This window comes from Heliconius melpomene, chromosome 20, assembly GCF_056956725.1.
Source record: "Heliconius melpomene rosina isolate 202511_hmr_F chromosome 20, ASM5695672v1, whole genome shotgun sequence".
Classification (NCBI taxonomy): Eukaryota; Metazoa; Arthropoda; class Insecta; order Lepidoptera; family Nymphalidae; genus Heliconius; species Heliconius melpomene.
Window position 1 is genome coordinate 2,339,318 of NC_140408.1, and position 25,576 is coordinate 2,364,893.

Consider the following 25,576-nt stretch of genomic DNA (forward strand, 5'->3'; position numbering starts at 1 on the left):
TATTTGGTTCTTATATATAGTTACTATACCACAAATTTTAACTTTATTACTTACTTTCCACCTAATTTCAAGACAATACCTATTGTTTGGCGGAACTAAACGCCGTGATTCTTTCACCAGAGGGAAGATCGAAGCCACCTCTATCAAGTTTAGCTATGTTTAATTGTATTATAGATATTCCAAACGTAACGGCAGAGTTTCTATATTGATTTACAAGTTATCCTTTCGGAAAATTCAAGCTTCATATCTTATGGAATTCAATTAATTGTCAACCAAAATTCGAATTACTGATACGGTACTGTTTACTTTAGTGTATAATTTATATCTAAAAGGGTTGTCCACAACTTTATTTGTGTCGATTAAAAACGTAGTCTGTTTTTATAATATAAGAAATTTTCTTTCTTTCTTTAGTGTTCCCTTGGAACCCTAGGATGCAGCATTAATTATTCTATTTAAAAAAATATAACGATATATAAAAGAATTATTTTATTTCTATAGAATTTTAATAAAGAAAAATACTGTTGAAAACTGAGTACAATTAGGATGATTACTACACTGTCGGCAGCGACAATCCTACAAAGTAGCTGCCCGGGGACGCCTTCACGAGTGATAAAAGTGAGGACTGACTTTCATTTATTACATGTAATTGGAAAAAAGTGAATGGGAAACAAATTTGGAAGGAATGGATGAATGAATTGTGGGAACCTTTTTCGATACTTGAAGAACCCCTAAAACCTTTTTGTCTAAATGACAGCTTAATTTGTAGGTAAGTTGGCGTTAAAGTAAAATTATTCTTTAATTATTTTTTTTATTTTATTTCTTTACTACTATTACGATACGACTACGTAATTATTACGATATACACATCTGCCTCCACTTAAGACACTAAAACAAGACACGTCGTTGAGTTTCGCTACTTAGCTTGTAATGGAGAACAACACAAATAAAAGAGTCGGAGAGTTGAAGAGAATAAAGAATGAAGCTCTTAGACAAGTACTCAAAAAATCTATTTTAAATAATTTATGTATTTCACAAGATAAATCACTACAAAATACACTGTGAAATTTTATTTTAACATAATATTTAAAAAACAAAAATAACATTAAATATACTAAAGTAATATTCAAAACGACTTGCGGTAGACGTTTGGATATAACTCGATTAAACTATTTCGATAGGCAACCACAAACGTTTCATTGTAACCGTAATTTTGTATGGCCTACGCAATAAATATTTTAATTACTTGTTTCTGTTCAATAGTTAGTAAAATAATTATTTTAACTACAGTTAAAATACGTTTGACGCTTAACTAGTTTATTTGTTTTGCTTATTAACCCGCGCGGCTTCGTCCGCTCGAATTATAAGAATATTTGACTTCTAGACCACGTATTGGTAAATAATTTACTTCTAACGTTATGTAATGATAGAATAATGTCCCAGATATCTCCCACTTCATTTTGTTTAACTGCCTTTTAACATTGTTTCAATATTGAAATAAGAAATTGATTATTCTAATTAACAAAGCATTTGGTCCTTGTAAAAACCTAAGTAAATAACCATTATTAAATGACTGAAATATTCAGTTTCACGCTTCGTCTTAAAATTGGGAGGGAAGCAGGATAGGCAGACATTCCGTTTCACACGCAACGTCTGATTTTTGAGACATTGCGGATTGAGTGGCGGAAATGAACGCCGTGGTTTATATTATTCCACAACAAGGAAATAAAAGAGTTAAAATCAATTCTGCCGTTGTGGTACGACATTCTCTAGGACTATTAGTCTAAAATGTTTAATTAATTTGAAAATGGGGCCCTTTCAGAGCTTGCGCTTACACATAGGCTCATATTATTCTCAAAAACTAAAACAGAGAAGCATTTGGACATAACTCTAGCGTAGAACTCGAGAATATTTTTACAACCTGACGGCAACTAAAATGTACTGTGGAACGTTTTAGCTTTTTCGTTTATACCTCGGTTTCATGTAAAGCAGTGCAAAGCTAGAGATATCGTGAGGTCGTATAAACCTCTCGTCGGCCATTACGGGGCGGGCCGCGCGGTTGTTGTACGTTTCGTGCGTTTTACCTATTAGAGAGAATTTAAGGTGCACTTTGTTGTCTCATGCTGTATACATATTTTAGACTGTAATTATGTTAAAATAATATTACTTATTTTTCTAACATATTTATTTTGAAATGTAGAGGACAAGTGCACAAACAAAGATGTGACATAACGCGACGAAGTGGGTTCGAATTCGATCGAGTGGGGATTTATTATTTATTAATATTTTCATTTCTTCGTTCTGGCACCAAAGCCACAGAACGGCATTGAGTTCCGCTACTCAACACGTAATATCTTCAGAATTCGGCGGAAAGTAGGGCACGGAGTGTTTTAACACTAGGTTCCTTCTGCCTACCCTGCTGTGTGCGGAATACAATGTGAAACTATATAAATGAAACAACAAATTAAATTCTGCAACTTTTAGATTTTCCAACACTATGGCTACTAATTTGATTAATCCCGTTATCTAAAGCTGTCAAAGCCTGATGCTGAATACATTGGACGCTCAAAATATTGGGCAAAGGAAATAGCGACGGAACTAATTTCCTTTGGCCAGCGTGTCGAGCACATTTTGCAAAATAAAATCACGATTCTGACAACGATTGCTTAATATTTTTATACTTGTAATGTAACTATGAGTTTTGCAAACTGAACCTAGTTGTAAGTATACAATTTCCTTTTAAGGAAATTTGTATAACTTTAAACATATTAATATAACACAACCAAAAAATATTATAACTATCTCCGCTCTAGCCTCTGGTGGAAAACCAGGACGCTAAGTTTGACATTACGCAATGTCTCGAAAATTGCCCGTCAAGTGGGAAGCAGGGTGTCTTAACTGTTGGTTTTCTCAGCCTATCCTATACGAGAAAATAGTAAAGCTGGTTTTAAAATACCAATGTCTTATTTAAACCATGTTACGTATATATTGTTGATCAAAATGTCTACAAAGTAATCCTACAAGAATTCGTTTTTTCCTTTTGAGGTATACAACCCTAAAAATAAGTAAAATTGCTCAAATTATCTTTTAAAGACAAAAAAATCTAAAGCTTGATTCATACAAAATACTAAACTATAACATATTATTAACTTTTAGCATAAAAATAATAATATAACATTGTTATGATGCACTAATGGATGCAAACTGTCGCGCGTTTTTATTACTTTGTGCACTCTTGCGTTAGGACACATTAAAAATATATATGCATGATCATGTATTTTGTGTAAAAAGTTAGTGGCTATAGTGCCTCAGTGGGATAGCACGATTGTACAAGCGACGGTTGCGGGTTCGATCTCAGGAAAAGTGTTAAATTTAATTTATTTCATTTAACCGCTCTGATAGTCGAAACGCAGCGTTGAGATCTACCACTCTATACATTTGTGTTGAAAATTTTGCGGAGAGTGAAGAAAAGTGTGTCTTAACACTAGATATCCTATATCTTCTCTTTTCTTCATTTTGCTAGGCGGAAAAATGTTGAAGGATTTTTCTTTTATTTAAAAATTTTAAAGAAAGGTGGCATAATATAATCAATATTTTGCAAAAGTTATAATTTTCTGTATTGATGTATATCGAAGTTTTTGACTTATTTTCTTCCCAATGTTCTAAGAAGGGCAAATATATTTTTATAATATTAATTATATTATAAAAATATATTTGCCCTTCTTATATATATTTTTTTAATATTAATTCATAAAAAGTCCTTTACAATAACAATAATAGTGTTAACATTAAAAAATCACTTACCTACATTACAGATATTAAACGTACGTTCTTTTTTTTACACAGAAGGCGGAGAAAATAATAATTTGTCACCAGGATCACTATGTCTACAGTGCGAGACCGTTAAATATTTCTCGCACCATAACAATAAATCCCTACATACGCATAATAAAACAATAAAAAGAATAAACCCGCACATTACATAAATGGCCCAAGTTCCTCTTCAGACGATTTATGCACTGAAAATTTATGGGAAAATAAATTTTAGGCTGTAAACTTAAAAAAATGTTAAATTACTTTTAATAAAGGCAATGTTTACTTAAGTAAATTTATTTAACTGGTTTAATAAACTAGGTAATTTAATATTATTTTTAAGTGGCCGAACCCAACGCCACGAATCTTTCATAGAATTAAATTATTTATGAAATTGTTTAATTTTTTTATAACTATAGCGGGCAACGAATTGTCCGTGCTGTCTTATTACTAGAAAAATATAGAAATAATTCCTTCCTGCAAGTGGAAAATAACTCACAACCGTCGTCATTACAATCAGACCTTCCCGCTACGCCACTACGGCTTTAATCTCAACATAATACATAATATCAATATTTGAAATAAATTTAATATTTTCTATTAACAAATTGAGAAATGGAAGCCTCTAAGAGATTAATAAAGGGCAATCAAACGGTTTTGATTGAATTGTAAGAGGTAAGCTGAGTGACTAATTAATTCAGTCCAAATGTAATCCGTTTTGTAATTTGCTGAGAAATATCTGGTCTAGTTGGTTTTATATTATTAAAAATACTTTTTAATTTTATTTAATAAATATGAGATTAAAATTTAAAGTTAAAAAAATAATATAAGCATTCTAACGAGTAGGGATCACACTCACTACTCAAGAAAGCACAACGATTTACATTTTTTTATTTTTTTTCATTAACTTTACTCTGTATCCCGCACATAGCAGGGTAGGCAAAGGGAACCTAGGAACCCAGTGTTGAGACACGTCCATTTCCTACTTTCCCGAAAATTCTGGAGGCATGGCGTGTTGAACGGCGGAATTTAATCCTGCGCTTTGCCTTGTTACCAGAGCGAAGGAATTGAAATAGATAAAATTTTATTTCCTCGAGTGGGAACAGAACCCACAACCTATTGCATTTACACGCTTCTGCTACACCGCCAAGACTACCCTAGTTATAATTTTATTTATCATTTAATTAAAAGTAGGTACACCTTAGATAATTATATTAATTAATAAATATAAATTATAACTCTACGCCGTTATAGAATTAACGAAGGAAGATTTTACATTATAACAGAGCAAATTATAAAGTTTAAAAAGAAACTGGTTTTCTTTAGTAAGTTCTTAATGAAAATGTAAAGACAATTTGTATTCTTTTAACTTTAGTATAAATACAGCCGTGGCTTTAAATAAAAGTTCTATTTCACAGCTCAGTGATTTCTTACATTTTACGGTACATGGACCACGAGTTCGAAACTGCCGTGAATAATATTTAGGGTCTAGATAACCGCAGAACGCTAAGTCGAATTTTGTTTTTTTTTTCTTTTATCGTATACTAAAATAAACTTTTAAGACGTTAAAGATTTTATTGTGTTTAAAACATATTTCTTTCTATTTAGACAGCACAGTAGGATAAAGGATAAAAAACAAAAAAATAGAAGAAAATAAAAGATTTTAACCAATGCAACTAATATTTATAAAGGTTTCCTAATTGTTTAAAAAAATCTCTTTGAATGATGTAATTGTTTTTGTATTATAGCGCCTACAATATCGGACAGGATAATTTTAATTTCACACTAAGACTTGTATAAACTCACTCACAAAAAGCTTTTTTACATAAGAAAATAAAAGATATATATATAATATTCTCATTTCTCACAGGTGTCGAGGCAAAGCGCAGCGTAGAGTTCCGCCACTCAATACACAATACTTCCAGATTTCGTCGGAAATTGGGTAGCAGAGTGTCTTAACACGAAGCTCCCTATCCTGCTACATGCGGGGTACCTACGGTACAGCGTACGCCCAATCGGGGAAAAACATTACATTCATTTTAAACAGCCTAGGTACTAATAAAGCTTAGGACATACTTTTTTCAGTATACGCAAATGTTTTATAAATATTTACATCCCGGCGGTTCCTAAAATGACCCTGTAACGTAATCAAGATCTCCATTTAACCAATGCTTAATTTATGCTCGAGGTTTACGACTGACAGTTGAATAATTAAATTCAATCTTGCCACTGTGTTTACATTACACCAACGTTTTAAATGGCGAGTCAGTTTTAGTGAAATGCTATGAATGTACTGGATATATTACGTTTAAGTAGGCCTTGAAGTCTTAGAATGAGTGAGTCAGTCAGTTATTAGATACCAAGTGAATGAATCAAGTTAGTGAATCATTTAATATTTAATAAGTTGAAATTTTTAAGCTCGGCGTTGAGTTCCGCCACTCAACACGCTTCTTTGGAGATTGCTTGGAAAAATGGTAACACGTTCGTCGTTCGTTGTTATACTTAAAAAAATATTTATGAACTGAATTTGAATCCTCATTTTCTCTCTTCATCCTCCGTTATTAAAATGACATTGCGTATGTGTTACTAGAGGCCAGCAGTGATTCGTAATATGAAAACTAAGTCTTCAATATGAAAATTTGCCTGAATGCGTAAAGAATTTCACGTTCTTTCTATAATTATAGCGCCAGACATTTTTTAAAATTTTTCAGTTATTTTAGTATAAAATATATATCTAGTTAATTTCATGAAAAACATTAAGCTTGTACAATAATATTCGTTTCACGTATATTCAAAGGCTATTAGTGTGTCATTACGTGACATCAAAACCGAGCGCTTACGTGTTCTGCTTTTGCTAAAAGATTTTAAATTTATATATTTTTTAATATTATAATATTTTTTTAATAATGAACAGATAGATGTAGTTGATTTATATTTTAATTAATTAACTTTTGTTGTCAAAAATGTCATTCTTATTAACCTACTGCGGCAAAGCCCATAAGAAAGGTTATGTTTTTAGCACGTACATGTGTATGTCCGCTCCTTTGTTCCCTTTTATCTGTTAAAACAGTGAACCTACTTTGATAAATGATACGTCGTTGGATTTATCTTGAAGGCGCGAATGTTACTTGGATACGTTAATTTTATTTTATGGAGTCAGACTTTTTGTGGTGTTTATAATTACCTTGTTTTAGACAAATACAATATATTTCTATGGGCGATTCTGATGCAATCGGACAGCCTACCACTGTATATACGATTGTTGTAAGTTTTAGTAGCATCCTTTGAGTTCCGCTAATCAATACACAATGTTTCAATTTACCGTGGAAAATGGAGAGGAGAGCGGAGTGTTTTAATACTAATCTAGAAAGTCAAAAACTACGTTCGGTGAAGCTTATTTTTTTTAAAAGCTAATGGACCTCTAGAATAGATTATACTAATTTGATGTTTTAAATAAATATAATTATTACATATAATTTATTTATTAATTTTTAAACAAATTATTAATATTAATTCTAGTTATAAATATTAGTAATTTATTTAGAAATGTATAAATTTAAAGCTTTTACACAAATCTTAGTATAAAAGCTTTCAATTCACACTTGTCAGTTATTGTTATGTAAAATGAAAGGTTCCGAATCTGATAAAATTCATATAGCAATGGCGAGCCTTCTTTGAATAAGAAAGAATCACCGTTTATTTACGTCTATTTTGGACAATTCATGTTAAGTCAAGTTCGTCTTTAGATTGATTTATATAAAAAATTGCAATCGTGGCGAAGCGAAACCTAATGTGAGTTCGATTCCCACTAAAAAGAATGATTATATAACGATTATTTAAATATTTATTTAGCTTCACGTTTTATTACAGAGGGAACATGGCAACTTAGAGTTAAGACACTTCCTTTCTCCACTTTCCGACACATTCTTTAGGATTATTATTATATCTGAAGTGATTAATAATGTTTTGTTTCCATGTAATATTACTTTCTCACTATTTTCACGCCCTGAACTTCCTATTTTTCTCACTTAGCTGGTTATTATTAACTCGACAACATTTACTTGTGTGTAAAAGTTGGCAATTCGTGGGAAAGTAGCAACTTTCGGTTAGTGTAACAAGATCTTTTATTTTTTCCTTATAATATGGAAAGCTCAAATAAACATTGCCTTAATTTTTCGAATTATTTTTTATTAATCAAAGAGAAATAATGATAATTTTAAGATTAAATCTAATTTGCGTAAACTATAGAAATGTACGTAAAATCTCGATATTCTCTTTCTCTGCAGAAATTAGAGAAATCCTCTTTTAGTACTCTCCTTAGCTCACGAGAGAATCTACACAATACCTACAGAAAATGGAAAACAGAAGCGCCTTAATGAGAACGGAGTGTCTTAACACTAGTCTCCAGGTTCCCTCTGCCTACAGCGTGAAAGTAAAAAAAAAAAAACAGTATTGTTTCACATCTTATATAATTTGAAAGTGCTATACACGCACGAAGGATAAGAAGGATTACAAGCATATTGAAATTACAAGGCGGTATTAAAAACGACGCATGTGATGATAAATTCTGCTTATTAATCTTTCCAAATCGGATATTGCTTACGTATTTCTATTGGATAATAAAAATTTTAAAAATTCGGAATCAATTTTTAACTTACTTTTAGCTTTAGCAGTATAGGCAAACTACCTAATGTAAAGACATTCTGTTCCCTACTTTTTGCCAAAATTTCAAGACATTGGTGTTGAGTGGCATAACTCAACCCACGCATTGTAACTAATTAAAATTCATTTCGCCGAGAAGGAATCGACCCCGCTGAGCCACGACGGTCACAAAACACATATCAGCTTCCGTTACGAAGTTCTTATCACAACAACATTTGAACGTCTTCCAATGATCGATGTTTCGATACGTACGATTGTACTCGTATATGTACATAGAAAACTGTTGAAGAATATGTATATCATTTACATACTGGCCTATCGAAAAGTATTATTATTGTTGATTTCATAAAGAAAAGTTTCTGCCAAGCACTGCCTGTTCGGTACAAACTATTTGTACCTAAGGTGATTTATTTGTTTTGTGACCTTTCCAAGTGACAAATGGGCCAGGTTAGTGGAAAGTATTAGTTAGAAACAGCAAATCAAGCATTTAGTGGACAGTGAGTGACTCTAAGAAATATACGAAGATTTTTTTCAGTGAAATTGAAAAATATAGGCTTTATTTCGCATAGGAAGGCAGGTTTGTGTTTATGTTAGTTAAGGTTACCTGTAAGAGATCACTAATAGTGATAAGGTCGCCCTTGCATGGTACTCTATGTCTTCTGTCTTACTATTTAGTTATGTGTTTGTTTATGTATGCAATAAAGAGTTTTATCTATCTATTTTTCTCCTTAGAACGCCTGGTTGCTGGCCTGGATAGATGGTCGCGGGAGCTAAGGAGCGTCTTGGTTGGTCACTTTCCGGCTTTCGTCTAAATTCGAAACATTGCGTTTAAAGAACTACCACAAAAGTTGATATTGATATATTGATTATTATTAGGAATTGCAATTTCATTTTTTTGTTAATTTCCAAAAGCAGGAAAATATTTCAAAATACCTTTCAATTTCTGCAATATTCTTTGTTGGTGTTGAGATTCTATTTCTTCGTTTGACATAAATGAGCTTTGCACGAGATTTGAATCGTTTTTCATTGTTTCATTTCATTAATTTGGGTAAATGAATGAAAACTAAATTGGTTACATTTTTTTATTTTTATAAAATTAAAAAAATATTTATATAAAAGACAAATGTTGTTTAATAATTATTGAGGGTGGGTAGAGGGAACCTAATCGGCCCCAACCTGCTATGTGCGAGATAGAGCGTAGAGCAAAAATTTATTGTTAGAGATTAAAAAAGGAGAGATATAAATAAAGAAACATCTAAAAAGATTATAATTACAATTAAACTATCATACATAAATTACAATATACAAATTATATATGTACATATAATATAACATACGAGCTCTACGCCAGTAGCATTTCGATCGTCGCGTGAGACGCACGTCGATGCAGTTGCGGTAGCTCTAAAAGTTCGTGAATACGTAATTACATTCAAATTGTGTATAACTGTTTAGTTTTTTTTGTGAAATTTGCATTTTTTTTGTTGTGGTAAGTGTTTATTTTCTTTTTCGTAATTATGCGTCAAATGGCTTTTTTTTTAATAAATATTTTTAGGATTCTTTAAAATTATTTCTGTATATTTATCTTTTGAACAGAATAATTATTATCTTTTACAAAATATTTATGAATAATAATTACAATTACTATTATTACTTATAAAAAAATATAACATTTATTAATAAATATATATAACAAATTAATATTAAAAATATATATGTAGAGATGGTTTCTTTATAATATCTTTTTATATCCGATTTGGTAGTTTCGATTAAAAATTATTTTCATTATTTTAGATTATAGTTTATTCCTTCCTATTTCGTGTAGCTTTAAATACCACCAATGTGTAATTGACATGTTTATAAATAATAAAATATTTAAAGTTGTTCTTAAACATTTATTATGCATCAGAAAGGAAAACAATATTTTTATGATTTGTCTATAAATGTTTAAATACACGTTTTATTGAAACACGCTTCTTTCAGTATAGCAGGATAACTAGAGGTACCCCCTGCCTATCCTAGTATGATATGATATGTTAAATGGTTGAACTCCTCGCCGCTCTACCAAAGCGCGTCTAAAAATAAATTAAATAAAAGAATGATAATTTTCATTCTTTCAAGCTTTCCTTCTTTCTAGTCCATAGCTACCGATGATTTTAGATTATACAGGAGCCATTTTATGTTTTTATTACACCTTTACAAATTAAACAGTAAGAATTTAATGAAATAAATTTTATGCTCTATTCTATTAATTAATTTATAGGAATAACTCAATTTAGTATCACTAACAGTGATACTAAAACTAAATTTTGTATCACTAACAGTGATACTACATTGGGACTTATTTTTAACATGTTTTGAAAGTGTTATTCCACACAAGAAGGATTAATAAAGAAGAAGGAAACAAATCTTTTAGAAAACGTATAAAAAACTTAACTCAAACCTGCGTTTGCAACTGTTCACGCTGAACTAAGCCGTACGTTCTTACTTATTCGTTAAACATATATTCCTTATATATGTACGTAGATTCATATAGCTTAAGAATATATTGGGAATTAAATTCGGTTTAAGTTTTTAAATAAGTAGCGTTATCAGATATCTCCTTGCAAAGTAATAAAATTATATTATACACAGATTATTTCTTTTACCATTTTATATAGCTATAGCATATTTATATTAGCATATTATTTTATAGCTAAAGATAAAACTTAGTATTTACAATTTAACATCTAAGTATAGAATACTAAAAACAAAATTAAAACGAGTATTTTATCACTCCTATAATCCCAAAACTTATATTATAAAACAACAAATAAAATAACAGTAAACTAGAGAGTAAAAACACAGCCAGTAGACCATCTCCAGTAAATTTAACTCCTGTTCCCAAAAACAAATATTATTGTTCCAGTAACCGCAAAATTAATTTAATTATATGTTAATATTATTCAAGTCGATGCAAATAAGCAATAGCTGTTTGAAGCGTCCATTTCATTACTGACGTAGATAGAGAATAAGGAAACCCAATATGCAAATGGAGATCATGATTATACGACTGACTTATATTAGATGATGGGAAGACTAAAATAAGAAATGGCATACTGTTATTACGTTTTAATTATATTATTCACTTGAGGGACGGCCGTGAGTTCAATTCCCACGCGAGGAAATGAAATATGTAATATTTTTATTTCCTAGATCTGGTAACGAGGAAAAGCGCGTCGTTGAGTTCCTCCACTCAACACTTTATACTTCGAGAAATCGATAAAAAGGGGAGAGCAGAAGTGTATTAATGGGAATAGAGTATTTTAATACTGAGTTCCCAGGTTCCCCCTGCGTATCCTGCTAGTTGTGGGGATACAGAGTAGAGCTAATAAATCTGACTTTCATAAACAAAATAAAAGCTAGGTATAGACAAATAAAAGGTTTAAATTAGGTTTATTTATATTATATTACAAAAGTTTAACCATTCAAATTTTTTACATAAATAAAATATAATGCCTCATCCTTAAATTTTAGCACGAAATTACAAGCGAATCTCAAATAAAATTGTAAAACAGTATCAAAGGCAAACATTGTTTGTACATGAAGATATTACCGACGAACAAACGGGTTAAATGTATAAAGAGAATTTCAATGGGGACGTATTCATAAAAGATAAACGCTTCTAACAATAAAATAAGTGAGTATTTGCATTTGAATTTTAGGGTACCGTATCTCAAAAGGTAAAAAAGGAACCCGTATTAGATCACTTTGTTATTCCTCTGTCAAGACTATTTATCTCGAGATCGCGTGGAGGTATGAACCTAAAATTAACATTAAGTACTTAGATCTACGGTATCGGATTCTATAGACAAGCCTACAATTATCGAATATACAATAATTACTGTATATATGTAAATACTTTTTTAGTTTTAGCCTGTATTCCGCATTTACTAAGGTAGGTAGAGGGAACCTAGTGTTAATACATTCTGTTTCTATTAAAATACTTACGTTTCAAAGATAATTATATCGAAATAGTGAAAATTCCAATTATAATTCGAATTTTTGAAAGTAAACAACTAAACTGTATTTACTTGCTGTTAATACATCGTTTGTACACAATCTGATTTCCGTTGTTACAGAAGGAATCGCCATTTTCTTTAATGCGTTGCTATTTTAGTTTGATTTCGTTTTAGTTTTTCTTTTTCTTTATTTACTTTAACGCTGTTTTCTGCATTATATAGCAGGTGAAGTAAAAGGAACATAGTGTTAAGTCATCCATTCCTCACGCACCCCCCAATTTTCGAGACATTGTATTTGGATTGGTGGAGGTCAACCCCGCGTTTTGTTTTTGACCAGAGAGAAAGGAACCCATAACTCAAATGAATGTTTACTTTAATATAAAGCCATAGAGCTCCATTTGTATTTAAGTTTAACTGAATGTAAAAGCTATTACATACAGGTACAGCGTCTGGATTGGGGAGTGGAGAGTGTTAGCACTATATTCTCTCTGCCTACCCTGCTGTGTGCGGGATACAGCGTGAAGTTAATTTAAAGAATTTAAGTATTACGTGTACAACAAAGGTGGCGTTTATACAAAAAAATATATACGTTGTCCTTCAAGACTATTTGTCTTTGATTATTGAGAGCAAAACGAGCGGCCATTGACGATCAAAGCGAGGTGGTGTCAAAATATTTTTATAAAATTCGCTTGTAAAACAATTTAATAATTTTCCTTTACAAAACTCGTAACATTCTTGAATAACTGATTATATGACGGAAAACGCATAACGAAAAATTGCGGAGCAGAACGCTGAACTTTTGCCTATAGGTTCCTTGGGGGGAAATTATTACTCGAAATTCTAACGGAAACGGGGAAAAAATATATTTTAAGTTATATTGTTTACGAGAAGGAAATTATGGACGGCCACTAGTTTGTAAAAATTCATCAGTGTTTTATTTCATTTGATTTGAAATTGATTCTGTGAACCATTCATTGTATTTCTGGCTTAATTACATTTTTTTGATTAAATATTTCCTTTTCACAAAGGCAACTCGAGAAGATAAAATTTTGGAATTGGATATTGTTTTTTTGAAGTTTATTAGTAAAACTGTAGTGATATTTCTCCAAGTCTATTATATTATATTAGGAATTGTAGGAGTAGGTTTGAAAACCCAGGTTTATAACCTACTTCTATATCTAAAAAGTAAGAGGTAGTAGAGGACCTAGGTAATAAACTAGTATCATGATAATAAACTAGGATGATGATGCTGATGATCTTCATTATTATCAGCATTATCCTGTTGTCTAAGCTCGGTCTCCTTGCGTCCAGACATTGTTAGCCCCTTTATTTTGATTATCTTTATAAACTAATACAAGTTTCTAAAGAAAAAAATGCAAAATTAGTATACTCGTATAACTCATCAATTAATATTAACATAAAAAACATTGACTAATTCACCCCCACAAATCACAATAAAAATATAAAATAACTTAATTTTAATTTGCAAGAAACACGTTAGCAGTAGCTTAACTCTTTAGTCTTATAAAACTTGCGTTTCGCGACTAATTAAATACTGAAATACAGTACATTTTACATGCCTTAATGTTCTACTTCAGTGCTTTCAGTGACTAAGGCACTTAAGCGTTTGCAGAATGCACATTACCTAACTGTGTACTTTATAAGGGGATGGTTTATGCTATAAAACTTGCAAAGTGCAAGTCGGACTCGCTAGTCGAGGGTTCCGTATGAATTTTGTAATTGTAGGTTAATAGGAAGAACAACTTATAAAACTTGCCTTGCTTGAACTCAAGTTTGCGTGTGTATGTACTCATTTGATTAAAAAAAAAAGTATTTTTTTTTTGTATTTATAATTTACCAATTTCTTAGATATACCTATTTCCTTTATTTGTAATGTAAGTTGTCCCACTCCTTGCCAAGTTTCCTAATTAGTAAGTCAATCTCTTTATTGTGCTCACTAAAAAAATCTTTTTTTTTTAATTCCAAGGAACTGTAAATTTGGATATTTGTCATGAATTTCAGCTTCATACTTAGGTGAGTTCTTGAGCAAAAATGTATTGACGAAGTTCGATTGAGACGGAAGAACAAGTTTGAGCAACACATTCACAAAGTGAATCTGTAAGGTTTCTGTTTTTTCCTTTAAGATACGGAACCCTAAAAATGTAAATATTTAAAGTAAACTGGCTGGTAAAGTGAAATGTTGAAAGGTAGAGTGAAGGCTGAGTAGATTACATTGTGTAGTATTACGGTTCTTGTGATGGGCACAACTTTTGTAGAGAAAATGACTTTGACTTTGATCATATTCATGTCATGACACAATTCCACTGCTTATATTGTCTTTTTCATCTAAACCTACCCACTTTTACACGAGTACGCTAACACATGGTTATATTTCATGGATTTTTTATAGTTATTAATTTCGATAATTCTTCCAACACGTATAATAAAAAGCATGTTCCTACCTTTTTAAAATAATTAATGGACAATCAAGTAAATTCAATTTAAGGAAATTATTTCTCTATAGATAATACGATAAAATACATTAAATTATGGACACAAAATGAATATTTAATGGTAAGCAATACTTTCTCCATATCATTCGTTTCGAACGTCAACAAAAAGTTATACGGGTCATAATCAGAAAAAGTGCACATTTTGTGTCTTTTCTTGTCCCGCTACTTTGAATGCGTTTTAAAAATACAATTTTAAAGATAATTTAAATATTTTGCCATTTAAGATAAATTTACTTATTAACTTAAAGATTTTTGTAATATTTTAAATGTATTAAGGCTTTTAATATTATTTTTTGTTAGTTGCAAAAAACTTTTCAAAATGCTTCCATACAATTTTTCGTGTCCCATTCACCACTTTACTTTTTAAAAATTGATTTGTTACGAATATTTATGGTTTTATTTGATTTCAGATATGTTTATATTACTTTACTTTATGCATAATATTAAATAGAACTACTTTTATTGATACATTATTTAATAAATAATATATATTAATTAACTAAATTTGTCCCAAAATATTGTCTTTTTATTACTCAGGGCTAGTAACGTACAATTAAAATATGAACGCAATTATTTTGGATGGTATTTAATATTAGTTTTTATTGTGGCACCATTATTCTAAAAGTCAATGCTGTCGTAGCTACAACCAGTAGTGTTCTCGCTGCAGTTGAGGGGTTCAAATGTTTTAAAGGGAATGCGTAAAATTACATCTCAGGGTTATAAACGGCTTTTATTTTGGTAAGTATTCTATAATTTCGTTTTCTTGTTTATGTTATTTGCTTCTTTTTACAAAATCTCAAAAAAGAACGTCAGTGCTTGCACATGCAAAACGTGGCTTATGAGCAAATATTTAAAAAGGTTAGAATTTCTCAGACTTCATTCTCAATTTCGTTATATTTCGTTACGTAACGAAACTGAGAAAATATGAAGCCTAGTTCACAATTACGGTACCAATGTTTTCTTATATATGTTTATAATAAAATTTTATCGAACCGGTGCTTGTATATGGAAGATATGTATATAAGAAAAAAAAATTGCTGGCATATGAAAAAAACTATTAGTGACTTTTCATAACGTAAAGTAACCAAAAATAATGATTTTTAAGTTTTTTTGCTTGTTTGCTTGTTTGTCTATGTGTTTGTGCACGCTAATCTCAGAAACAGCTGAACCGATTTAGTTAAAATTTATTTTTATTCTTTCTGAAATTAGTTGTGATTTTGTGATTATTATTTTTTGATATATATTTTTGTATTTTCAGTAAGCGTAAGCTCCTATGTCAAATGCTGAAACAAATGCTTTTTTTTTTAGATATAGAGAACGTCTTAAAAGGACCAATCCTATTAAATATGAAGATATGCGGAATAAACACTTACAAAGAATTAAACTTAATTCCAATGATAACGACTCAAATTTTGATATATTTTAAAGTGAATTTAATTTTATCATTAACTTTGTGATCTCTAACTAGAAATATAAGTTTATTACGTTACGAACTAGCATTATTATATTGTTAATATTCTCACTTTGTTATGTTTTCTTCTTACATTTATAATCAGTTAATTCAACGATTGAACCTTTAAAATTTTGATCTGTGTCTCATTAAATAAAAAAATCGTTATTTTTATCGTTATTTTGTTGTGTATAATGCCTTATGTCATCAGTTTCATAACAAACTTTATCAGTGTTGTTACTTATCAGTTACGTTACGAATTCGAAAATGTCCACTTTTCTGATTATGACCCATACTTGTCTCAGTCTTTCTGACAGCTTTATTCATCACCCACTCGTATGTAATTTTGCAACTTAAAATTACGCGTAACGCGAAACGTCGCGGCTGTCATTTGTCACAAACGTGACGTCACGAAGCTTATTTGACACATAGTTTACTTTGTTACCCATTTGTGAGGGAACAAAAAGGAGTAATGTGTTTAAGCAATGACTTGTAGTAATAGCATATTATAAGTTCGATTCGGATTACAGGACAAAGGGTTGAGTTCCGCTACTCAACACGTAGTGTCTTAAAAATTGGGCAGAAAATGGGGAACGGAGTGTTCCCTTTGTCTACCCTGTAAAGTAAATAAACATGTTTGTTAGTTTGTAATTTAAAGTTAATTTTCGAAAATTTAAATCTGTTTTAAATACAACATTAAGATAATGACGATTGGTAAGACCGTCGTCAAAAAAGAACAAGAAAAAAATATATACAAATTACAATATTTCTCATTCACATTGAAAATTTAATTTCGACTAACGACTTTCAGATCAAAATATATCTCCAGGCATCGAATTCATTAGGAATTGATTGAAAGAGCGGGCTTTTATAGAAATTCTTTTCAACGTTTACTATAATAAATATTAAAATTATGACCCAGTTCAGTCTATAGGTTATTTTAATACAGTTAGTATACATTATATATAGTAGTTGCAAAAAGTGTTTTAATGAAAGATTGCGAGAACCTACCTAAGGAATAATAACAGGTTTATAATAATATTCTTTTTGGCTTTATCTGTGCCTCGGAAATATCTTGGTAGGTAGAGGGAACCTGAGAACCTAGTGTTAAGACAAGTTTCTTCTTTACGTAGTATAAAACAAAATTGATTCTTATCGATACATGCTTTTAAAATTTGAAGCTATTTTTAATAGTATTTTAAGTTATAGACGAAGTTATTCAAAACGAAGATATATACGAGTATGTATAGTGAAAATATATAATATTTTTGTAGTGTTAACAGGCAAAACCGCAGTGGAAAACTAGCTACTACTAAAACTAACTACTATTAAGTAATTGTATTAATAAATATTTGAAATTAATATCTGAAGAAACATAATATTTAATTTGTAATGAAATGATCATTGCCTTTTTTCACTTAATGTCAATATCGAGCTGTCGAAAATCGAACAACTCGAATCCATTCTTCTGTGAACAGCCAGTGACAGACTACAAATTGCTTTTTAGACAGATGGACAAAATATACTCATCACTTATCACTTCTCACTCGTTTTTTGTTTACGCTTCAATAGTATTACGTGTTTAAATACGTACAAATATAATACAAATAATAAAATATATAGGGAGAAGGTTCCTAGATTAGCAGAGTAGGTAGAGAAATCCTGGGGACCTAGTGTAAATGTACTACGTTCACATTGATACAAAAAATTCCGAGGTAGGAAATGAAAATATTAGCTAAAAATTTTGTTTTCTCGAGTGGGAATCGAACCCAAAACCTGTTCTAGTTAACATTAGATACCACACACAACATATTACGATATATCAGATAGTTAGTTTGGCAGACTAGCTGAAAATACACTCACTGGACAACAGGGAGGCTTTAAACAAAGTAAATTTAGTTAGTCTAGTGCACTTTATTTAGAGGTGGAGTCAAAGCCCACTTCGAAATGACGATCGATGGTCGAACAATATATGGTGAGGTAAAATACCATGAGCTCACGTTTTCCATACTTTAAAATTAAAATTAAATCAGCTTCACGCTGTATCTCGCTTACAGCAGAGTAGGCAGAGGGAACCTTGTGTTAAGACACTCCGTTCTCCATTTTCCGCGGAATTCTGAAGATATTGTGTGTTGAGTGGCGGAACTCAAGGCCACGTTTTGGGTCAACACCAGAGCGAAGAAATGGAAATATAAATTTAAATAAATATTTTAATTCCCCGAGTAGCGATCGAACCCACACCTAGTCGCGTTTATAGTCACACTTTGCCTCATGTATACCTACACTAGTTTTATACATTCATACCTATATTATTTTATCATTTATATTTTAAAATTTTCAGATTTTAACATTCCTTTTTTGCAGCTTTACAAGTATATCACATAAAAACTTCATATAATAGCTTTATACCGCGTAAAAAGTAAATAGGATATTTCAACGGAGTAAATTTGGAGCCCACACTCTATAGCGCGGGTACGATGGTTGCAGGTTCGATACTCAATCAGGAGAATGGTTAAATGTTAATTATTTTTATTTCTTCGCTCTAGAGGACGATGCGCCGCATTCACCATTCAACACACAATTATCACTTCGGAAATTGAGAATTTTAAGAACGGAGAGTTCACGAGAGAGTAGAGAGAACACTAGATTACCTAGTGTCTACTCTGCTGTACGGTAAAAAACGTAAAGCTGAGTTTTAATAGGAGTAAACTGCCATCTAATATCGATAGCACAAAGAATGCCATAGTTTCTAAACTTTATTTATAAACTATATAAACTCTATAGAACGATGAAGCATAGAGCCAGTTGTCAGTAAATTTGAATGGAAAACTTTCTAATAGCTCCACACCGAGATAGTTCTGAAAAGTAATTTATCCTTAGATATTCGCATTAATCTCATGAGTTTTTATAACTCCATTACCCATCTGAGGCCATCGTGTCTGTAATTATTATAATTATGGTGTTTATTCTCTTTCGGGGTATGATTTTTTTTCCAGCTCTAGGAATACAAACAACGGTGTTAAGTTCCGCTACTTAACAAACAGTGTTCTGAATTCACGTGGAAACCAAGAACGAAGGGGTCCATTCAACGGCGACTCCACTCGCTAGTTTCTATCTTTAGGGACAAACTTAATTCAGCTTTTTGCTGAGACCGTAGTGGTGCAGTGGGTACAAGCGTGCGACTGTAAACGCGGTGTTTATGAGTTCCATTCCCACTCGGAATATGCAATAATTTAATGTTCTCAAAATGCTTACGAGGTAAATACTTCGAGAATTCCGTGGAAAATGGGAAATGGAAGGGTCTTAATGGTAACGATAGTGTTAATATTAGATGCTCAGGTTGAACTTAAAAAAAATTAAGCTTTGTGTAAGTAACAACAAGAAGAGAACTTTTAAATTGGAAGGTTTAAATGAAAATTAAGAGAATTCTTACCTTTTGTTTTACATCGCTCATAATAATAAATATTTGTTAAAATATTTACATTCAATTCAAAAACGATTTCAATGTGGAACTTTCATTATAAGTTATTTTTTGTTCAATGAAATACATTTAAAATTGTCCTTTCCGGGAAAACCTATTATATTTTTATTTATTTATTATTAAATAATTATAAAAAACAATTATACAAAAAAATATCATGACCTCAGGGCGATTTAACAATGTCTCTCCAATAACACATACATATATGTTAAAAGCTTTTATTTAACTTGCAATGTATGTATGTGGGTTCGGGTGAAATCTTAGAGCTCAATTTTGAAGTAGATATCGTCAACCGATTGAGCTGAAATTTTGTATACACGTTTACTTTGGATGACAATGCACGATAAAATATGTGACGTCACTCTAAATGTAATATGGCGGACCAGGCAAGATGGCGGAATTGTTATTTTTAATGTACTTCTACAATATGGGTATCAAATGAAAGAGCTCGTTGAGAGCAACTTGAAAAATAATGTGATGTCATTCTAAATCCCATAAGGAGGATATTGAAGATAGCCGAGTATCTATTTGGTCTACTTCTACAATATAGATATTAAATGAAATGGGTCGTTGACCGTAACTCTTAAAATAATGTGACGTTATACTAAATCCAATATGGCGGAACATCTAAGATGGCGGAATAGTTATTATTTATGCACTTCTGCAATATGGGTATCAAATGAAAGATCTTGCCGAGAACTATTAGAAAAATAATGTGACATCACTTGAACTCCAATAGAATCGACACGATTCAAGTTTTTTGTGCTTTCATATAATGAAAGGTATGTTCGTACGATTGAGCTGAAATTTTGTATATACGATTTGTTTGGATGACAATGCACGATAAGGTTTGTGACTTCATTCTAAATACAATATGGCGGATCATCCAGGATGGCGGAATAGTTATATTTCATGAACTTCTATAATATGGGTATCAAATGAAAGAGCTTGTTAAGAGTAATTGGAAAAATAGTGTAACGTCATTCTACATCCAATATGGCGAACCATCCAAAGTAACAGAATAGTTATTTTTGATGCACTTGTACATTACGGGTATCAAATGAAAGGGCTTCTTAAGAGCAACTTGAAAAATGATGTGACGTCATTCTAAATCGAATAAGGTGGACCATCCAAGATGGCGGAATAGTTATATTTAATCTTTCCTCCTGGCATTAATCCCGGCTATTGCCAGGGTCTGCCCTCCTACTCAACCTACTCCACTTTGCACGGTCTTTTGCGTCCTCGGTGGTTAGACCATTGGCTCTCATGTCCTGCATCACGACATCCAGCCAGCGCTTCCTTGGGCGTCCAGGAGGTCTGACTCCAGGGACTGATATAGCAAGGCACTTGCATCCGACATAGTTCTTAGGCCGGCGCGTAACGTGGCCAAACCATCTCAGACGACGCTCTTGGAGCTTATCCGCTACGTCACGGACTCCAAGACTACCTCGAATGAATGTGTTGCGTATGCGGTCAGTCCGCGTCACGCCGCACATCCACCTCAGCATCTTCATTTCCGTGACGTGAAGCTCCTGAGTGTGCCGGGATAGTGCCGGCCAACATTCGCTGCCGTATAAAAGAACCGGTCGGATGATGCTCTTGTATATCAGCCCCTTGAGCTTGGGCGGTATTCTGCGGTCGCAGACCACACCAGTGACCTCCCGCCATTTGGCCCAGGCAGCGCTTATCCGCCCTTGGACATCGTGATCGATGCCTCCAGACTCGTGCATAACGGATCCAAGGTACCTGAACTTCTCCGACTTAACGGCTGGCTCAGGACCTATAAGGATGGTGCTCGAGTCCCGGCTCCCGCAGGCCATGTACTCTGTCTTCGACACATTTAGTTTAAGACCGCCGTTCTCAAGCGTTCCCTTCCAGAGGTTCACTTTACGCTCCAGCGTCAGTCGGTTCTCGGCAATGAGTGCTATGTCATCGGCATACATCATCAGCCATGGAGGCTGGTCCTGGATGTGAGCCGAGACAGTATCAAGCACTACATTGAATAAGAACGGACTAAGAGCTGAGCCCTGGTGAACCCCCACTGTAATCGGGAAGGGTCTAGTGTCGCCAACAGCAGTCCTAACCATAGAAGCGGAATCGTGGTACATGTCTCTGATAATCTCAATATAGGCCTCAGGGATCCCTTTGGATCGCAATGCCCACCAGATACACTGACGAGGCACACAGTCAAAGGCCTTCTGCAGGTCTAAAAAGGCCACATGCAGAGCTCTCCTTTTTTCCCTGTATGCCTCCATCAAAGTTCTGAGGGCGAAAATGGCGTCCATGGTGCCCGATCCTGGCTGAAATCCATATTGAGACTCAGAGATAGTACACTCTCGGCGGAGCCTGAGGTCGATCATGCGCTCGAAGAGCTTCATGGTATGACTCATAAGCTTAATGCCCCTATAACTACCACAATCTTGAACACTGCCCCTTCCCTTGTAAATAGGGGTAATAAAGCTAAGCCGCCACTGATGCGGCATCTTACCAGTGTTCAAGATGTGGTTAAAAAGGTCAGTAAGCATGAGCACACCAAGAGAGCCCAACGATTTCCACGCTTCGATCGGAATGTCGTCAGGTCCCACCGCTTTTCCGTTCTTCATGCGTCGAAGGCAATTACGTGTTTCGTCAAGGGTTATTGGGGCAATAAGTCCGAGGTTAGGCAGTGGGTCATGATGAAGACTGCTTGGGTGCTGAGTATTTAGCAACTCCTGGAAGTAGCTTCTCCACCTCTCCTTCACAGAGGCATGACTACAGAGCAGCGTGCCCTGGGAATCTTTGACGCAAAGACATTTTGCGATATCTTGCGTCACTTTATCCCGGGAACGTGCCAGTTTGTAAATGAGCTTCTGCCCCTCCACAGTTTCAAGTTTATCATACAATGGTGACAATCTTTCACTGCGGGCTCTGGCTACAGCTCCTTTACAGGCACGTTTAGCTACTGTGTACTCCAGTCTGTCTTCAGGAGAGTTGGATTCCTGCCACTTCTTAAAGGCAGCCTTCTTTTCACGAGTCACCTCCTGCACCTCGTCATTCCACCACCATGTCTCCCTGTCGATGACACGTCCTCCCCTAGAAAGGCCAAGAACTCGCACGCCCGCCGCAATGATTGCCGACTGAGCCCGATCCCAAGCATCCTGAGCAGTCTCGGTGTTAGTCGAAAGATCGTGACTTTTCACCTCTGCCAGGAAGTCGGTCTGCATCGGTCAATTCAGCAACCACCACTTGATCCGAGGCCTACGTTTCTCGGCTACTTTCTTCTTCGGAGTGACGTTAAAGTCCATGACAAGAAGACGATGTTGGGCCGTTAGGCTTTCGCCTGGAATGACCTTACAGTTAGTTACCCTGCCCATATGACACCGTCTGGTCAACAAGTAGTCTATTTGAGTTGAGTGGGACCCGCTCTTATACGTGATAAGGTGCTGAGAATTCTTTTGGAAGAACGTGTTCACGACGGCCAGATCAGACGCAATACAGGTTCTCAGAATGTTTTCTCCCTCTGCATTGCGAAGACCGTGCCCAAAACCCCCGTGAACACGTTCATACGGCTCAGCAGCCTTACCGACGTGCCCGTTCAAGTCCCCCCCAACTAAGACCACTTCGGTCGACGGCACAGCAAGTAGCACCCCTTCATACTGCTCCCAGAATGTCTCCTTTTCGGCCGCGCTACATCCCGCCTGGGGAGCATAGGCACTGATTAAGTTTGTGGTAACGCCCTCAATCAGTACCCTCACTCGCATCAAGCGGTCGGAGCGACGGTCAACTTCAAGGAGCCCATTCTGAAGCTCTTCAGAAAGCACTACCGCTACACCGTTTCTACCCGAAGGTGACCCAGTGTATATAAGCCGGTAACCCTGTCCGATGTTACGGGACTTATTGCCCTTCCAGCGAGTTTCCTGGAGGAAAGCACACTGGACCCGACGTCTCATGAGTACATCTGCGAGTTCCCTGCATCGTCCGGTTAGAGAGCCAATATTCCACGTTGCAAAGCGGAGTTTCCGTCTGGGTACTAGCGTCTTTAGCCGTGCCCGTACATGACACGGTAGCCCTTGCCCACTTGTCGCAGGTGTAGGGCGATGTGCCTGCGCGTCGTTTTGCGGCGACGCCCTAGCCGTACCCAGTCTGTCCTTGTTTCTTTTCATTTTGTGGCGGTTTGTGGTTTTTGTGGAGCGACTGCCGTCTGACCTCCAAAACCCCTTTGTGGGGGAAAAACCGAAGGGGGAGGGAAATAGAAAGGTATTATCGGAAAGGAAGGAGGGAGCTAAGGAAAGGGGGAGGGGAGGGGAAGGGAGGACGCCATTCTTACGGACTGGATGAGGATATAAGAGTGGCGGCTCGAGGATCCGGGGTCGCGTACCCGTATGCCCACAAACCAATATCGGACAGGTATTAGTCTGGACACCCTCTGGATGGAATAGTTATATTTAATGCACTTCTATAATATGGGTATCAAATGAAAGGGCTTCTTGAGAGCAACTTGGGAAATAATGTGACGTCATTCTAAATCCAATATGGGGGACCATCCAAGATGAACTAATAGTTATTATTTTTGCAATTCTGCAATATGGATATCAAAGGAAAGGGCTCATTGAGAGAAACTCGAAAAATGTGACGTTTTTCTTAATCCAATATGGCGGAACATCTAAGATGGCGGAATACTTATTATTTATGCACATCTGCAATACGGGTATCAAATGAAAGGGCTTGCCGAGAATAATTAGAAAAATAATATGACATCTAGTGTGAGAAACCTACTTCCTCCTGGCATTAATCCCGGCTACTGCCAGGGTCTGCCTTCCTACTCAACCTACTCCACTTTGCGCGGTCTTTTGCGTCTTCGGTGGTTAGACCATTGGCTCTCATATCCGGCATCACAACATCCAACTAGCGCTTCCTTGGGCGTCCAGGAGGTCTCACTCCAGGAACTGATATAGCAAGGCACTTGCATCCGACATAGTTCTTAGACCAGCGCGTAACGTGGCCAAACCATCTCAGGCGGCGCTCTTGGAGCTTATCCGCTACGTCACGGACTCCAAGACTACCTCGAACGAATGTGTTGCGTATGCGGTCAGACCGCGTTACGCCGCACATCCACCTCAGCATCTTCATTTCCGTGACGTGAAGCTCCTGAGTGTGCCGAGATAGTGCTGGCCAACATTCGCTGCCGTATAAAAGAACCGGTCGTATGATGCTCTTGTATATCAGTCCCTTGAGCTTGGCGGTTTTCTTCGGTCACAGACTACACCAGTGACCTCCCGCCATTTGGCCCAGGCAGCACTTATCCGGCCATGGACATCGTGATCGATGCCAGACTCGTGCATAACGGATCCAAGGTACTTGAACTTTTCTGACTTAACGGCTGGCTCAGGACCTATAAGGATCGTGCTCGAGTCCGGGCACCCGCAGGCCATGTACTCGGTCTTCGACACATTTAGTTTAAGACCGCTGTTCTCAAGCGTACCCTTCCAGAGGTTTACTTTACGCTCCAGCGTCAGTCGGTTCTCGTCAATGAGTGCTATGTCGTCGGCATACATCATCAGCCATGGAGGCTGCACTACATTGAATAAGAACGGACTAAGAGTCGAGCCCTGGCGAACCCCCACTGTAATCGGGCAGGGTCTAGTGTCGCCAACAGCATTCCTAACCATAGAAGCGGAATCGT

General features: G+C 34.7%; 1 protein-coding gene across 2 annotated transcripts in view; it reads left to right on the forward strand.

Moving 5' to 3' along the window:
• The first annotated feature begins 9,823 nt into the window (after positions 1–9,823).
• The window catches only part of LOC146527502 (uncharacterized), a 65,240-nt gene continuing 49,487 nt past the window's right edge, over positions 9,824–25,576 (forward strand). For both annotated transcript variants that reach the window (XM_085205127.1, XM_085205128.1), the window contains exon 1: positions 9,824–9,958. The gene's annotated coding sequence lies outside the window, so the exon portion shown is untranslated. The remainder of the gene's footprint in view (positions 9,959–25,576) is intronic.